Genomic DNA, 16479 nt, shown 5'->3' on the forward strand with positions numbered 1-16479 from the left:
GTATCGGCCTGATTAAGATATCAGGGAGTGGCTTGTGCGATACATATACAAGAGTAATTCGAGGTTGGGTTCTATGGGTACTGATAAGATGATACTGAGCTTTGAATGTCGTAAGAGATGGGATCAGGTCTGATGTGACTGCTGTGGTGTTCTCAACGCCTGGGATTCCCGGCTTCGCTTGTCCATCCACGACAGCTGGAAAAGCTGGAAAGCTCAGTGTTAGCTGGGGATGTCTCAACTATCATAAATAAACGCACTACCCACGAGCAGTGGTTCAGCGTTCGATCTGCCTTGCCTTTTCCCTCACGGAGGCGACACGATGGCAGCGGGGTCACCGAGAGATCTGACAACACGAGCTGAGAACTGGGCAGAGACCAAAGTCGTACCCCCACATCCCTCAAGAGACGGGAGAGGATCGGTCCGACAGAAGCCTTGCAAGACAACAGGAATTGCTAGATGCGCAGTTTCAGTACTGATAGAGATTTTCTGTTTCTCACTCTCGACAACATCTGTATTTTCCAATCCTTCCCGATTCAAGGGAGTACAGAGCAGGACCTTCGGGTTGTTCTTTTTCTTGGACGCTGCGGTTCTCAGGCACGGACTCAGGGTGTCACTGTCGGCCAAGGCGGAGAAGCTGCTCAGCCGTCAGCTCCTCCCCGGCGCCCGCGTAGACCGGCTCCGCAGTGCTCAGAGCAGAGAGAAAAACAGGAATCGCTCGACTCAGCTGGTCCTCCGACCGGCAACAGGGATTTAATATATTTATTTCTCTCGAATACTGGTTCAGCTACCCGGAAAGCCTAATTTTAAACCGTCCGCAGAATACCCTTGAGGAAAGCAGAGAATGGCGGTGAGGCGGCGGCAGAGGCTCGGGCCGGGCGGCGGGCGAGCGCTGCTGGGCGCGCTGCTGCTGTGCGTGTGGTGGCGGGCGGCGGCCGAGCGGGTCCGCTACGCCATCGCCGAGGAGCTGGGCAGAGGCTCGCTCGTGGGGCCGCTGGCGCGGGACCTGGGGCTCAGCGCGGACGAGCTGCCGGCGCGCAAGCTGCGGATAGTCGCTGGTGATGATGAGAAGCAGTACTTCACTCTCGAGGAAAATAATAGAAATTTGCGTGTAAAGGACAGGATAGACCGAGAGAGCATCTGCGGGGCCGTGTCGCCCTGTGTCCTCAGTTTGGAGGCAGTCGTGGAAAATCCTTTTGACATATTTCATGTGAGTGTTACTATCCAGGATATCAATGACAATGCGCCGCAGTTTGACGAAGAACTTGTTACCATAGAAATGATAGAGTCGACGCCTCCTGGGACCAGGTTCCCACTGGGCAGTGCCAGAGACCCCGACATTGGAGCGAATTCTTTACAGAACTACGAACTGACCCCCAACCCACTCTTCTCCCTCTTAGTGAGGGAGAGCCCTGATGGGACAAAACACGCGGAACTGGTATTGGAGAAAGTCTTAGATCGAGAAAAACAGGGAAATCACCATTTGATACTGACAGCGGTGGATGGTGGGGATCCAGTCCGATCCGGGACCGCCCAGATTAAGATTAAGGTGGCGGACGCAAATGACAACCCACCAGTATTCACCAAAGATATATATACTGTTGGACTGATGGAAAACCTGCCAGAGGGCTCCTTAGCTTTTCAGGTGAAAGCTACTGACAATGATGAAGGTACAAATGCAGAAATTACGTACTCCTTCAGTGACACAGCAAAAAGTATCCGCCAGCTGTTCAGTCTGGACCCTAGGACAGGGGACGTGAAGGTTACAGGACCCTTAGATTATGAAGAAAGGAAATACTACGAAGTGAGTGTTGAAGGCAAGGATGGGGGTGGGCTGACTGCACACGCCAAAGTGCACATAGACATTATAGACGTAAACGACCATGCACCAACAATTTCCCTTCTGCCTATCTTGAACCCGATACCCGAAGACTCAGTCCCGAGCACAGTCGTAGCTGTGTTCAATGTCCGTGACAGAGATTCGGGAGAAAACGGAGAGGTGAACTGTAAAATGGACGGAAATTTGCCTTTCAGGCTAGAAACTTCATCAGAGAACACTTACAAGCTAATAATAGCCAGTGCCCTAGACAGAGAAAATGTCTCCTCATACAATATCACCATCACTGCCACGGACCGTGGCAATCCGGCACTATCGAGCCGCACGGAACTGGTGCTGGAGGTGTCGGACGTGAACGACAACGCGCCGGTGTTCGAGGAGGCGGCGTACAGCGCGTACGTGTGGGAGAACAACGCGGCGGGCGCGCTGGTGCTGCGCGTGCAGGCGCGGGACGCGGACGCGGGCGCCAACGGGCGCGTGAGCTACTGGCTGGCGGGCGGCAGCGCGGGCGCGGCGGGCGCAGCGCCGCCGGTGTCGGTGGAGGCGCGGAGCGGCGCGCTGTACGCGCAGCGCTCCTTGGACTACGAGCAGTGCCGCGAGTTCGCGGTGGCGGTGCGGGCGCAGGACGGCGGCGCGCCGGCGCGCAGCTCCACGGCCACGGTGCGCGTCTTCGTGCTGGACCGCAACGACGACGCGCCGCGGGAGCTGTGGCCGGCGTCGGCGGCTTCGGCGGCGGGAGAGGCTCCGGCGGCGGCGTTCGAGGTGGTGCCGCGCTCGGCCGAGGCCGGCTACCTGGTGGCCAAGGTGGTGGCGGTGGACGCGGACGCGGGGCGCAACGCGTGGCTGTCGTACGAGCTGGTGCAGGCGTCGGAGCCGGCGCTGTTCCGCGTGGGGCTGCACAGCGGCGAGGTGCGCACGGCGCGCGCCGTGTCCGAGCGGGACGCGGCCAAGCAGCGGCTGGTGGCCGTGGTGAAGGACCACGGGCAGCCGGCGCTGTCGGCCACGGCCACGCTGCACGTGGTGCTGGCCGAGAGCTTGCAGGAGGCGCTGCCGGAGCTGAGCGAGCGGGCGGCAGGCGCCGAGGCGGCGGCGGCGGCCGAGCTGCAGTTCTACCTGGTGCTGGCGCTGGCGCTGCTGTCGGCGCTCTTGGTGCTGAGCGTGGCGCTGGCCGTGCTGGCGCGGCTGCGCCGGGCCGGGCCGCCCGCCGTGCTGCGCTGCCTGGGCGCGCAGCGCTTCTCGGTGGCCGGCGCCGCCTTCCCGGCCGACTTCTGCGAGGGCACCTTGCCCTACTCCTACAACCTGTGCGTGGCGGCGCCGGCCCGCGCCGTGCCCGAGGCCGCTTGGCCGCCGCCGCCGGTGCCCGTGCTGTCGGCGGAGGAGCTTCTGGGCGCCGATTCCTGCGACAAACCGAATCCGAACAGCAGTGCCATTGTGGGAGGTCCGCCCGCCGAGCCGGACGCAGTTCAGGTGTGTAAAGCCGCAAGTTCCTACTGTTCTTCTTGGATCTTTCCGAATCGTGTCCCTATTTCCTCTTGGTTTCCTTGGGTAGTGTGGTGGGAAAGGCTGGTCCATCCCTCCGACCACGAAGGAATTTTAGAAAGAGGTAGGTTGTTTTTTAAGAACAGGCAATTAGCCATAGAAGTTGGTTCTGCTGTGGTCACAGCTTCAGATTCATCTAATAAGTTGTGTCTGCATCTCTTGAGTTGACTAAAATCATATTAATTAGTAACTGTGATGGGAAATCATAATTGTGCGGGAGATTCGCCGGTTTTTCATTAAAGAATAGGGAAAATAATGCATATAGTAGCTGTTGCTGATTTTTCCTAATGATCGTCTTATCTTGAAAGTGTATTCTGGAACCTCGTTAAAAGCTGGCCACATAACCCTTGTTAAACGCTTATTCGGTCTTGGGCTCCAAAAAGACTCATTTCTCATGGATAGAAAAGTGATAGGTTTTCCATCCAGAGTAAAAGAAAATACTGCAACTCATCTTTTGTGTGAACACTGTTGCTGAAATGGCAGGAATAATACCATTAGCGGGACGCGTTAATTTTGCTAATTTTCTTTTTCCATCCGGGCTGATAGTTCCCGTTTTGGTTTTTTTCTTTTTTTTTTCTTTTCTTTTTTTTTTTTTTTTTTTTTAACCATTCCTAATATTTCCTTCATACGCAGGTGTAGATGAAGACTGAGGTCTCAAATGGGAAAGGGGGGAAATAGTATTTTTTTTGTTCAGGAGCCTGTTTTCTTACTTTTTTTATAAAAAGAGAAGTGCTTGGACCCTGTATAGAGAATTCATTTTTTGAGAGTTTTTTTGTTTGATTGTTTGGGTTTTTTTGTCTTCTGGTTGGTTCCCCCTCCCCTCCCCTGTATTTCTTATAAATGTTGGTTTAAAATGATAAAGCTTTAGGATCCAAATATTTATATCAAATGTGAAGGAGATTCGCCAAATGACAGTTCAGGGACTCGAATCAGGTATACTTGAAAATTTATCAAGGGCCACCAGAGTTAAAGGCGTACAGCTATACTTCTCTTTTTCCGCTGCCTTAAAGTGTTTTGTTGAAAATGTGCCATAGATCCATGAATATACAATAATTAAAAAAGGTTTTGCTAAGGAGCGTCAACCATTTACACCCTAATGTCTAAAAAAAGAAAAGCCTCTTCCTGGGATTAGAGAATGATTGATTGAATATAATTATGTATAAACTGGACAGATTCATTGCAGGAGCTTTCCTGCCTTCTGGGCAGTTGTAGATAGAGTCGGCACGGAGTGATGAATTAACTTACAGCTGTCTATCTGAGCCGGTTTTCTTTTGCTACCCTTGCGCTAATCATTCAATCCCGACTTCTACAAATACCTGTGATGAAACTTCTGCTTTTGTACTACTGTGTTAGGGCTCGTGGTACTTCGTACATCGTATTAAAATAACTTCATTGCCTTACACTGCGTGCAGTGCCGGGAGGAGGCTGCGGGCGCCGCTGTTGACCGAGAGGAAGCTCGGAGCGCTGCAGCCCCGCCCGCTGCGGCCCCGGCTCTCTCACTCTCCCGGTGTGCGAGTGGGCGGCGGAGCGGTCTGGGATCGTCCCCGCGGTGCGGAGACGTGCTGTAGGTGATCGGAAGAGCCTGGCAACAGCGAGCGGTAGCAGAGCGCCGGAGCTGCACCGTGAGCCAGATCGGTGAGAGGCGGTGGAGAGCTCCCGAAGGTGTTGCGGTGCCGCGGCGGAGATGTGCGCGGCGGGGAGGCGCTGGGGCCGGCGGCAGCGAGCTCTGCTCTGGGCCGTCCTGCTGGCGGCCTGGGAGGCGGCGTGGGGGCACCTGCGCTACTCGGTGCCCGAGGAGATGCCCAAGGGCTCGTTCGTGGGCGACGTGGCCAAGGACCTGGGGCTACAGCTGCCGGAGATCCGAGATAATGCCGCTCGCGTTGTTTCCAAGGGTAGGACGCAGTTTTTCGCTCTACACGGGAAGACGGGACATTTAGTGACGGCGGAGAGGATCGACAGAGAGCAGCTGTGCGAGCGTGTGCAGCAATGCGTGCTGCGCTGTGAGCTGATAGTGGAGGGCGAAATGAAGTTTTATGAAATCGAAGTAGAAATCACAGACATTAATGACAACGCGCCCAGCTTCCGTGAGACGCAAAAAGAATTAAGAGTGAGCGAGATGACTGCTCCGGGGTCGCGATTTCCACTCCGAGAAGCACAAGACGCAGATTCAGGACGGAATTCTCTGCAGAGCTACGAGCTGAGCGGTGACGAGCACTTCTCGCTGACCGTGCAGGCGGGCCCCGGCGGCGATCAGCGTCCCGAGCTGGTGCTGGCGAAGGCGCTGGACCGAGAGGAGGCGGCGTTTCACGAGCTGGTGCTGAGGGCGATGGACGGCGGCGATCCGGCACGGACGGGCACGGCTCGGATCCGCGTGACGGTGCTGGACGCGAACGACAACGCGCCCGTGTTCAGCCAGGCGGAGTACACGGTGCGTGTGCCCGAGGACGTACCCGTGGGCTCTACCCTCGTCACCGTGACGGCCACGGACGCCGATGACGGAGTGAACGGGCACGTGAAATACAGCTTCCATAAAATTTCGGACCGGGAGTCAGAACTTTTCAATCTGGATTCTGAGTCAGGAAACATAACCGTTAAAGATGGTTTGGACTTCGAGGAAGTCTCGTCCCATGAACTTGAAGTGCAGGTACATGACGGAGGAGAGCTTTTTGACACAGCGAAAGTTGTTATCACAGTGACAGACGTCAATGACAATGCTCCCGAGATTTTGGTACGATCAGCTCTTAGCGAGATTTCCGAAGACTCCTTATCGGGGACGGTGGTGGCCCTGATGTATATCCAGGATCTAGACTCGGGGGCCAACGGCGAGGTGCGCTGCTCGATCGACGAGGGCCTCCCGTTCCGGCTGCAGAGTTCCCACGGCAGCTACTACAGCGTGGTGACAGCGAGAGAGCTGGACCGAGAGCAGGTGTCGGAGTACAACGTGACGGTGCGGGCGGCCGACGGCGGGTCTCCGTCGCTGCAGAGCAGCGCGGTGCTGGCGCTGCGGGTGCTGGACGTGAACGACAACGCGCCGGTGTTCGCGGAGGAGCGCTACAGCGCGCGGCTGGCGGAGAACAACGCGGCGGGCGCGCTGGTGCTGACGGTGCTGGCGACGGACGCGGACTGGGGGCAGAACGCGCGCGTGCGCTACCGGCTGCGGGAGGGGCGGGTGCGAGGCGCGCCGCTGTCGTCGTACGTGTCGGTGCAGGCGGAGACGGGCGCGCTGTACGCGCTGCGCTCCTTGGACTACGAGCAGGTGCGCGAGCTGCGGCTGTGGGTGCTGGCGGAGGACGGCGGCGCGCCGGCGCTGAGCAGCAACGTGTCGGTGCTGCTGCAGATCGTGGACGAGAACGACAACGCGCCGCAGGTGCTGTACCCGCCGGCGGCTGCGGCGGGCTCGGGCTCGGTCTCGGGCGGCGCGTGGTGGTCGGGCGTGGAGCTGGCGCCGCGCTGGTCGGAGGCCGGCGCGCTGGTGGCCAAGGTGGTGGCGGTGGACGCGGACGCGGGTCAGAACGCGTGGCTGTCGTACGAGCTGGCCAAGGCGACGGAGCCGGGGCTGTTCCGCGTGGGGCTACACAGCGGCGAGGTGCGCACGGCGCGCTCGCCGCTGGCCCGCGACGCGGCGCGCCAGAGCCTGGTGGTGGTGGTGAAGGACCACGGGCGGCCGGCGCTGTCGGCCACGGCCACGCTGAGCGTGGTGCTGGCCGAGAGCGTGGCCGAGCTGCTGGCCGAGCTGGGCAGCGCGGCCGACGAGGCGGCGGCGCCGGCCGAGCCGGCCGGGAGCCTGACGCGCTGGCTCGTGCTGGCCGTGGCCGCCGTCTCGTGCCTCTTCCTCGCCTTCCTGCTGCTGCTGCTGGCGCTGCGCCTGCGCCGCTGGCGCCGCCGGCAGCTGCTGCCGCCCGCCAGCGGCGCCTTGCGCGGCGTGCCCGTCTCGCACTTCGTGGGCATCGACGGCGTGCGCGCCTTCCTGCAGTCCTACTCGCACGACGTGTCGCTCACGGCCGACTCGCGCAAGAGCCAGCTGCGCTTCTCGGCCAGCGGCAGCTGCTGCGACACCCTCCCGGCCCGGCCACTGCCCGACGAGCCCGCGCCGCTGCTCGGGGACCAGGACCCTGCCGGCGCCATTCCCGTGGATCCCTCCGCTCCCTCGGTGAGTTTCTCTGTCCAGATTTTCTCCACGACGCTTTCTTCTGATCCTCCCCTGCCCTTTTCCCGCAGTGTTCTCTGTCTTGCATAGGAGATTTTCCCTAAAAGCGTGGTCAAGTTTCCTTAGGTGACGTTTTGAGAGCTGGTGCCCGGTGCTGTCGTTCTGTGATCATGGGTTCTGTCCTCAGCTTCCAGTTAGTGAAGACGGAAAGAGTGAGGAGGCTGCTGTTGTCAGAGTCTTCGTTAGGTCAGAACTTTGGGTATCGATCAGGTCCCAGGTACTTTTCCGCTATGTCCCCTGTGCTGTGTAGGATTTGTGTTCCTGTTAGTATGTGATATTTTGATTTGATGTATCGCGTTATTACGAGCCCTTTGGAAGGCTCATGTTTCTTTCCAACTGCTCATGTGCTTGAATGGGTTGAATGTGTGGAACAAAATGCTGATGGCTTTTGCGTGGAACTGAGTACGTTGTACTCAGCCTTTATCGTTCTGCATGATATAGACGTCAGCAGGAAAAGTTTTTTCTTCATCCATGTTTTTGATCTTTGTCCCCAGTTGGATTGGGCACAGGCAACAAGTGTTCCTTGATGTTGTCTGTCTGCCTGTTGTGAAGGTGAAGGATCCTCTTGAAGTTGTGACTGTTTGAAAACCTGTGGGTGACTGCATGTGGAAGAGGAAATGGCAGAAGTGATTTGTCTTTTTCTTGTTTTTTGAGATACAACTATGTCAAATGGAGATGGATGAACCTTGGCTAAACTTATTTAGCATGGCAAGCGAATTCCCTAGGTGGGAAGGGAGAGATTTAAGGTTCAGCAGGAGATATAACGTGGGCTTAATTTCCCCAGTGCAGATATTCCCTGAGTCAGTCTGTCTTGGAAAACTGCTTGGCTTTTCCTTTCAGACGTATGAAGTGTCTTCACAGAATTTCAGTAAGAAGGCAAATGTATGTTCCGTGGTACAGGGATGTAAAGATATCTGTGTGGAATTGGTGGTGGGAAGAAAAATGGTCTTGGAGAACTGGGCCTCCACTGTCACATGTTTTTAAGATGTACGGGTGAAAGAACAGCACAGATGATGTGAAGGGTTGGAAATGGGAGTCCTGTGAGCTGTGTGTGAATGTCTGCTGAAAGACTCAAGGCAATGTTTTCCTCCATTCCATGTTCCATTTCTGTCTGTAATATGAAGCAATGTGAGGTTTTTCTTCCCAAACTAATTGTCAAGAAGATATGTATTCCAGCAGCATGATGAACCCTGGGAAGTTCTTACTAAGTAATTGCGTGTCATCATAATTGTGTGATTTATATTCTTTATTTTGTACTTTTGAAACATGTATGGGAAGAGCATGCAATGTATTCATTGCTTATGAACAAGGTTATTAATCATCTACTCTGAGTTATATATCTCAGAAGAGTGTCATGAGCTCTTCAGTTCTGCAGGTGTGAGCTTTCTTTCTCACTCTTTTGATGTTCTGAAGATGGTTCTTTCCTGTTTATAGGTGAAAAGAGACAGACTTTCATTGATATGTTTCTTTAAAATGTTTCTATAATAAGTGCTTTTTCTGGTCCCATGGCTAGGGTGAGAAATCAAATGTTATCCATGGTAAGGAGATATTGTCTGATCAACTTTCCTTTTGGTGGAGTCTCTGTAAATTCTGAAGATTTGTGATAACCAGGTTAGTTGTCGAGGTTTGGGGGGAGTGTTGGGTGTGTGGTGTGTGAGGAGGTCCTGGTGCAGACCTGGCAGGTGTTTTGTTGATCCTCAGGGCAATTGCTGACCTTATGAAAATGAGTCAGGAGGAGTCTTATGATTTTATATTGTGTGGTTTGGATTCAAATGGCCTCGTTTGGGTTTCATATTCTTTTGCATCCAGAGTGGTAGTCACACCTCTTGTGAGGAGTCCGTGTGCTGAAGAATGGTGATGTTGCCTTTGAGCTGATGCTTGGATGGCTGGGTCTTTGACAGAGCTGGTAATAATTTATGGCCTATAAAACATTTTACACTTGTTCAAATAATGGGGAGGTACAGAATAATCTTAGTTATGATGCTTGGCATCTGAGAAGCTGTGCACACAGCTTTTCTTCTGATGATGTCTGTATGCCAAATTTGCTTTCATGTTGTGTTTGGACAGAGAGAAGAAGTCTGTGTATCCAGAGCCAGGGCTGGTGCTGGAGTTCACTGTGATATAGCTCAAAACGAAGGAGTGAATTTTGTCTGCTTGTCCTAGAGTAGTTAGATGAGGCCCTCGATATTGGTTTCAAGCTTTTTCTTTATCTAACTATGGAAGGAAATGACTGTCTGGGGTCTGTGTAGTGAGCTCCTGTGTGAGTCCTCCTGTGTATCAGTTAGAATCGAGTTTCCTGTGTTGTGTGCATAGTACAGCTGGCACAATGTGAAATGTGAGGCCATGATTGATATTCTTCTGGTCTTTTCCCATTCTTGGCTGGGGTGATAAATGCGGGGGGTGTTTTTTGATAATTGGGTTGCGTTTGTTTGTTTGTTTGTTTGGGTTTTTTTTTGTCAAGGAGTGAAATTGATCCTCATTGTGCCTGGCAATCCTGCAAACACCAGATCATAATTATCCAGCAGGGAGAGAATCTCTCATCCATACCTTGAAGGTTTACGTGTAATCACAGAATCATAGAAACAGAATCATAGAATGGTTTGAAAAGGACCTCAAAGATCATCTTGTTCCAACTGCTCTCCTATGGGCAGGGACATCTTCCACCAGACCAGGTTGCTCAGAGCCCCACCCAGCCTGACCTTGAATATTTCATGACAGAAATACCACTTCATAAATACATGTTTCTCCAAGCTGTTGTTGCCTCTGTGGCCAACGTTCAACCAAACTTTTGGTGTATGCTGATGGTGAAACGAAAGGCTGTGAATGCAGAGTGAGGAGGGTGAGAGCTCAGTTCTGTGCCAGGAAAATCGGTGAATCAGTGTGGCTGTGGCTGAGAAAGGTTTGATGTCATGCTTGGTGCCAAAGTCAATCGCATTTCTGCTCTGTTCTGATCCTGGTTTCTTTGTCATGAAAGACAATGACAGTCCACCAACAACAACATTTTCCACAGTAACTGTTCATGTAGAACCATAATCCTTGGCTAGAACAGCTAATTAATCTTGTGTGAAACCTCCTTTATCCATCTGTATCTCTGTGCAACATTGTGATGTAGAGTTTCTTCAGAGTTGTGATTCCACTGTCATTCAGGCTTTTGTTTCCAGGAAGGTTGCAGCTCATTTTCACTGTACTGGTCAGTATTTTAAATTTGAAACAGTGACTATAGTTTTTCAGCAAATCCTTCCCTCACCCACCTAGGAAAGAATTGTGCATGTGGGGAATTGGAAGAATAGGAAGCAGAAGCAATACTTGAGAAGGAGGCCGATGAGAAGGTGTTTAAAATGACGTTTAAAAATTGTGCAAGGTGAGAAGGCCACACAGTAGAACAATTTGCTGAGGAGAAAATTAATTCTTCAAATGAGGCCCCCTGTCCTATTCAGTGTTAGTCTTTAGGGCCTCCCTTGCAGCTTGAGACCTCAGTGACCTCCAGGTGCTCTCAGGGGTCAATTTTGAGGCCTGAAATCAAGGCCTAGAAGACTTCACTGTGAGCATCTCTAACAAGTTGTTCTAATGTTTCTTTGCCTTATCCGATTCATGATTTGGGTATTTGTGCAGATTTTTTTCCATTTTGTTTTTCCTTGATTTGCTCTGTATGAGGGTATATTTACTATTATCAACAACCTATCTTTTTTTAGCAATATATAGTGTGTTATTTTCTCTTGCTCTTGCATAACAAATTCTGTACCCAGCAGATCACGGGAGCTTCCTCAGCCCCTCTAAACTCTTGGTCAGAGTGCAGACTGCAGGCAGATCTTGCACCAATATCCCAAATGGACATGCTGGAGTTTCCAGAAAAATCATGGATGTGGTGTGAGTGTTGGAACCTCTCTGCTATACAGAAGGACTGAAGGAGTTTTGATCTTCAAGCATGGAGAAAAGATACCTGTGTGTAGACTTTTGAAAGGTGGTTTTTTGTTTTTTTTCTGTTTCAATTTCCAAATGAGCTTATAGGAAATATGGACAGATCTCTTTTTACCAGGGAAATGATCATAGGAAAGCAGACAGGTTTTGCAACTGAAAGGAGGGAGATTTTGATTAGGAGAAAGCTTTTAAGTTGGGGTTGTGAGAATATGGATCATATTGGCCAGAGCAGTTTTGGATATGCCTCCAACGGTTCAAGTCCAGCAGTAAGTGCTCCTGCTTATGGCAGAGGTGTGGATTAAATGACGTTTAAAATTACAATTCCAATTTAAACAGGTTGGAAACTGAAACCGTTGTGTAGCTCTGTGAAGGACTCAGTGTTGCTTTGCACTTTCCATTGTCAGGCGCTCAGATATGGAGATGAAAATGAAAGACGTTACATGAGTCAGAAACAGAAGACTAAAGGTTATTCTGCTGTCTTGGCATAGGAGTTGCTTGCATAGCTTTAAGCTGATTTATATCCCAAATTAATTCCTCCCAGATAATGAAAGGACAATTCAAGACATGTGAAAAATGCGAGAAAGCTCTTGAAGTCTTCCCGATATTATGGTTTAATGGTGCTGTAGATATGCAGTGATTTTATAAAGAGCAGCTGAATTCCATTCTTTAGTGCCCTGCCATGAATATTTCGTTGTGACTGTTCAGTGTGACTCAAAAGAATGCCCTGAAACCACCCGACTGCACATCTCAGATAGAAAGGCTTTGGAGTCGAATTAAGCAAGAGCTTTTGCTCTTGTTGATTGCAATGGAGGAGCCCCCGGATCCGGAGCAGGCGCTGAGCCCCGCCCAAAGCCGGGCCCCCTTGAGCGCGGCCATCCGGCGGCTGCAGTGGCGCGGCGGCGCCTCCGGGTGTCGCTGTTGGCCGCCGCCGAGCGGCGCTGGAGCCGCCGCCGCCGCAGCGTCCTGCCCCCGCAGGCTGCTCGCTCGCCCGGCGCCGGCCACAGCGGCAGCGGCACCGCCAGCAGCAGCAGCAGCAGCAGGAGCGGCAGGAGCGGCGAGAGGCGGCGGCGAGAAGCGACCCGAGCGGGCTCGCTGCGCTGCCTTTGAGCGGTGCGTGCGGTGTGTGGCGAGAGCGGCTGGAAGGGAGGCAGGGCAGCGGCAGGAGGCAGGAGCGCGGCGAGCTGTGGCGGCAGAGAATGGCGGTGAGGCGGCGGCAGAGGCTCGGGCCGGGCGGCGGGCGAGCGCTGCTGGGCGCGCTGCTGCTGTGCGTGTGGTGGCGGGCGGCGGCCGAGCGGGTCCGCTACGCCATCGCCGAGGAGCTGGGCAGAGGCTCGCTCGTGGGGCCGCTGGCGCGGGACCTGGGGCTCAGCGCGGACGAGCTGCCGGCGCGCAAGCTGCGGCTGAGCGAGGAGAAGCAATACTTCACGGTGAATGAGGAGAACGGGAACCTGTACGTGAACGAGAGGCTGGACCGGGAGGAGATGTGCGGCGAGTCGGTGACCTGTTCTGTCAGCTTCGAGGCGCTGGTGCACAACCCGTTGAACATTTTCCCCGTCGAGGTGGCGATCGAGGACGTGAATGACAACTCTCCGACATTTAGCAAAGCTGTTCTGGACCTTGAGATCGGTGAATGGACGATTCCCGGGGCTCGATTTCCTCTGGAGATGGCCCGAGATGAGGACGCTGGAAGCAACTCACTGCTCACTTACCAGCTCACCAGCCACCCCTCCTTCACATTGGCCCTAATAGAGAACCCCGATGGAAGCAAGCAGTCAGAATTGGTGCTGGACAGAGCACTGGACCGAGAGAAGCAGAGCTCATTTGAGCTGGTGCTGACAGCAGTGGATGGCGGGGACCCTGCGAGATCCGGGACTGTCCAGATTCGCATTAACGTTACTGACGCCAATGACAACCCGCCCGTGTTCAGCAAAAAAGTCTACGAGGCGCGAGTAGCAGAGAATCTGCCGGAAGGGTCTTTGGTGTTGGAAGTGCGGGCGACAGATGCGGACACGGACTCCAACGGACGGGTATCCTACGCATTTGGCAACGTCCCGGACGGCATCCGGGCTTTGTTCACTGTCGACAGCAACAGCGGCGAGGTCCGGACGGTTGGTCCGCTCGATTTCGAAGAGAAGAATAAATATATTTTCGGTCTGGAGGCGACGGACGGAGGCGGGTTAACGGCTCACTGCAAGGTTCAAATAGATATCACGGATGAGAACGACAATGTCCCGGAAATCACGATGCTCTCCCTGTCGAGTCCTGTGCCCGAGGATGCCCCGACTGGCACGGTGGTGGCCCTGCTGAAAGTTCGGGACAGAGACTCCGGCGAGAACGGTCAGGTGTCGTGCGAGCTGTCGGGCGAGGCGCCGCTGTCGATCGTGGCGTCGCCGGGCGGCTCGTACAAGGTGGTGACGGCGAGCGCTCTGGACCGCGAGCAGGCGTCCGAGCACCGCGTGACGGTGGTGGCCCGGGACCGGGGCAGGCCGACGCTGTCGAGCAGCGCGGAGCTGGTGCTGGAGGTGTCGGACGTGAACGACAACGCGCCGGTGTTCGAGGAGGCGGCGTACAGCGCGTACGTGTGGGAGAACAACGCGGCGGGCGCGCTGGTGCTGCGCGTGCAGGCGCGGGACGCGGACGCGGGCGCCAACGGGCGCGTGAGCTACTGGCTGGCGGGCGGCAGCGCGGGCGCGGCGGGCGCGGCGCCGCCGGTGTCGGTGGAGGCGCGGAGCGGCGCGCTGTACGCGCAGCGCTCCTTGGACTACGAGCAGTGCCGCGAGTTCGCGGTGGCGGTGCGGGCGCAGGACGGCGGCGCGCCGGCGCGCAGCTCCACGGCCACGGTGCGCGTCTTCGTGCTGGACCGCAACGACAACGCGCCGCGGGTGCTGTGGCCGGCGGCGGCTTCGGCGTCGGCGGGAGAGGCTCCGGCGGCGGCGTTCGAGGTGGTGCCGCGCTCGGCCGAGGCCGGCTACCTGGTGGCCAAGGTGGTGGCGGTGGACGCGGACGCGGGGCGCAACGCGTGGCTGTCGTACGAGCTGGTGCAGGCGTCGGAGCCGGCGCTGTTCCGCGTGGGGCTGCACAGCGGCGAGGTGCGCACGGCGCGCGCCGTGTCCGAGCGGGACGCGGCCAAGCAGCGGCTGGTGGCCGTGGTGAAGGACCACGGGCAGCCGGCGCTGTCGGCCACGGCCACGCTGCACGTGGTGCTGGCCGAGAGCTTGCAGGAGGCGCTGCCGGAGCTGAGCGAGCGGGCGGCGGGCGCCGAGGCGGCGGCGGCGGCGGCCGAGCTGCAGTTCTACCTGGTGCTGGCGCTGGCGCTGCTGTCGGCGCTCTTGGTGCTGAGCGTGGCGCTGGCCGTGCTGGCGCGGCTGCGCCGGGCCGGGCCGCCCGCCGTGCTGCGCTGCCTGGGCGCGCAGCGCTTCTCGGTGGCCGGCGCCGCCTTCCCGGCCGACTTCTGCGAGGGCACCTTGCCCTACTCCTACAACCTGTGCGTGGCGGCGCCGGCCCGCGCCGTGCCCGAGGCCGCTTGGCCGCCGCCGCCGCCGGTGCCCGTGCTGTCGGCGGAGGAGCTTCTGGGCGCCGATTCCTGCGACAAGCCGAGCCCCAACAGCAGCGCCGTTGTGGGAGAGGTGCCTGCCGCACTCGACGTACCTCAGGTCTGTACAGCGTGAGCTTCTTCTCTTTTTTGCGGCTTTCCGGAAGGTCATCCCTTTATATCTGGTTTTCTCTGTCTCATGTCAATTCGGAGTACTGGTCTGTGTCTCTGTTTAGCCGTGGAAATTTTTGATTTCTTTTTGGTAAGAGTTTCAGCTGAGTTGCTTTGAGTATAACTCCCCTTTGCAGTAGTAGCCGTGCTTTTCCATGTTTCCCGGTGTCTTGCGTTTGGGAGCTCCTCTTTCCTGTCTCCGTGGTGGATTGAAATGAGCAAGGATCTATCCCGACTCCATGGAGAGCTGGGTGGTCTTGGTCCCTCATTAGTCAAAGGTTCGACTTCAGCAGAGGGGTTTTGTCTTCAACAATCGAGCTCTATAAATTAGAATATTTTAGCAATATTGAAAGCAGCTCCTTGTTCTGTGGATGGAGAACGCCTGATTCTGCATAATTGTGTCAGAGAAAAAATAGGGAGCACTGATATTTAGTGTTGGACCTTTATCCTTCCAGATTGATTTGTTCAGTAAGAGTGTTGAGTTCCATGCTTGGAACTCGTGCATAGCTTTACACGAACCTTCGTTAAAATTTGTTATGTCCTTATTAGATTGAGAAAGGAAACGAATGCGTAAAGTTCAATTCTCCATGCTTGGAGAAGAAAGAGATTGTTGCCCATTTTGTGGGGGAATACAGTAGTGGGACCAAATGGCTTCCTTTCTGCTGGCAGTTCGATCTGCTTTGCCATTCATGATCTTTATTTCGTACACTGGTGAGAGTGCTGAATGATTTCTGTTTCATAGAAGTTTTTTCTATCCTCTTTCCATAGACAGTTTGGGGGCTTTAGGAGAGCTCGGTTATATTGACAACAGCAAATGTTTGCAATTCTGTTTACTAGGATGGACAACTGAGATACGAAGGGGTCACATATCAGGGAGATTGGCAAGACAACGCTTTAGGCGCTTGAATCAAGCCCATTCGCTCCTTGATTAGTGGTCAGCTCAGTTTCGAGAGTACAGATGTACTTTTGTTCTACGTTTCTATAATTCTTTTCTTGAAAACATATCGTACCAATGTCTTTAAGAAAGATCTATTTTAATACTTTACTAACTGGTTTCAGAGCTTTACACATTGGTTTAAGGAAAAAGGAAACCTAAAATGACTTGATTACATGTAAATCTGTATAAAATAAGCACTGGGTTTTTCTTAAGAAGGGATGTTAAGTATTTCAATCGTGAAATTTCCCTTTGAGAGTTTAAGCTCCATTTTTATTTGTACGTGTAATTCAATCCTGTAACAATTAGCCCCCTGACTTCAAGAAGCATGCAATTGCTCTCGT

The 16479-nt window shown here is 54.4% G+C and overlaps 3 pseudogenes; all 3 read left to right on the plus strand.

Annotated features, from left to right (window-relative positions):
- The first annotated feature begins 691 nt into the window (after positions 1–691).
- Positions 692–4012, plus strand: LOC148222026 (protocadherin gamma-B6 pseudogene; annotated as a pseudogene).
- A 940-nt stretch (positions 4013–4952) lies between these two features.
- Positions 4953–12605, plus strand: LOC148222027 (protocadherin gamma-A5 pseudogene; annotated as a pseudogene).
- An 89-nt stretch (positions 12606–12694) lies between these two features.
- On the plus strand, positions 12695–15166 carry LOC148222028 (protocadherin gamma-B2 pseudogene; annotated as a pseudogene).
- The last annotated feature ends 1313 nt before the right edge of the window (positions 15167–16479 follow it).

Source organism: Sturnus vulgaris, chromosome 15, assembly GCF_052056855.1.
Source record: "Sturnus vulgaris isolate bStuVul1 chromosome 15, bStuVul1.hap1, whole genome shotgun sequence".
Taxonomy (NCBI): Eukaryota; Metazoa; Chordata; class Aves; order Passeriformes; family Sturnidae; genus Sturnus; species Sturnus vulgaris.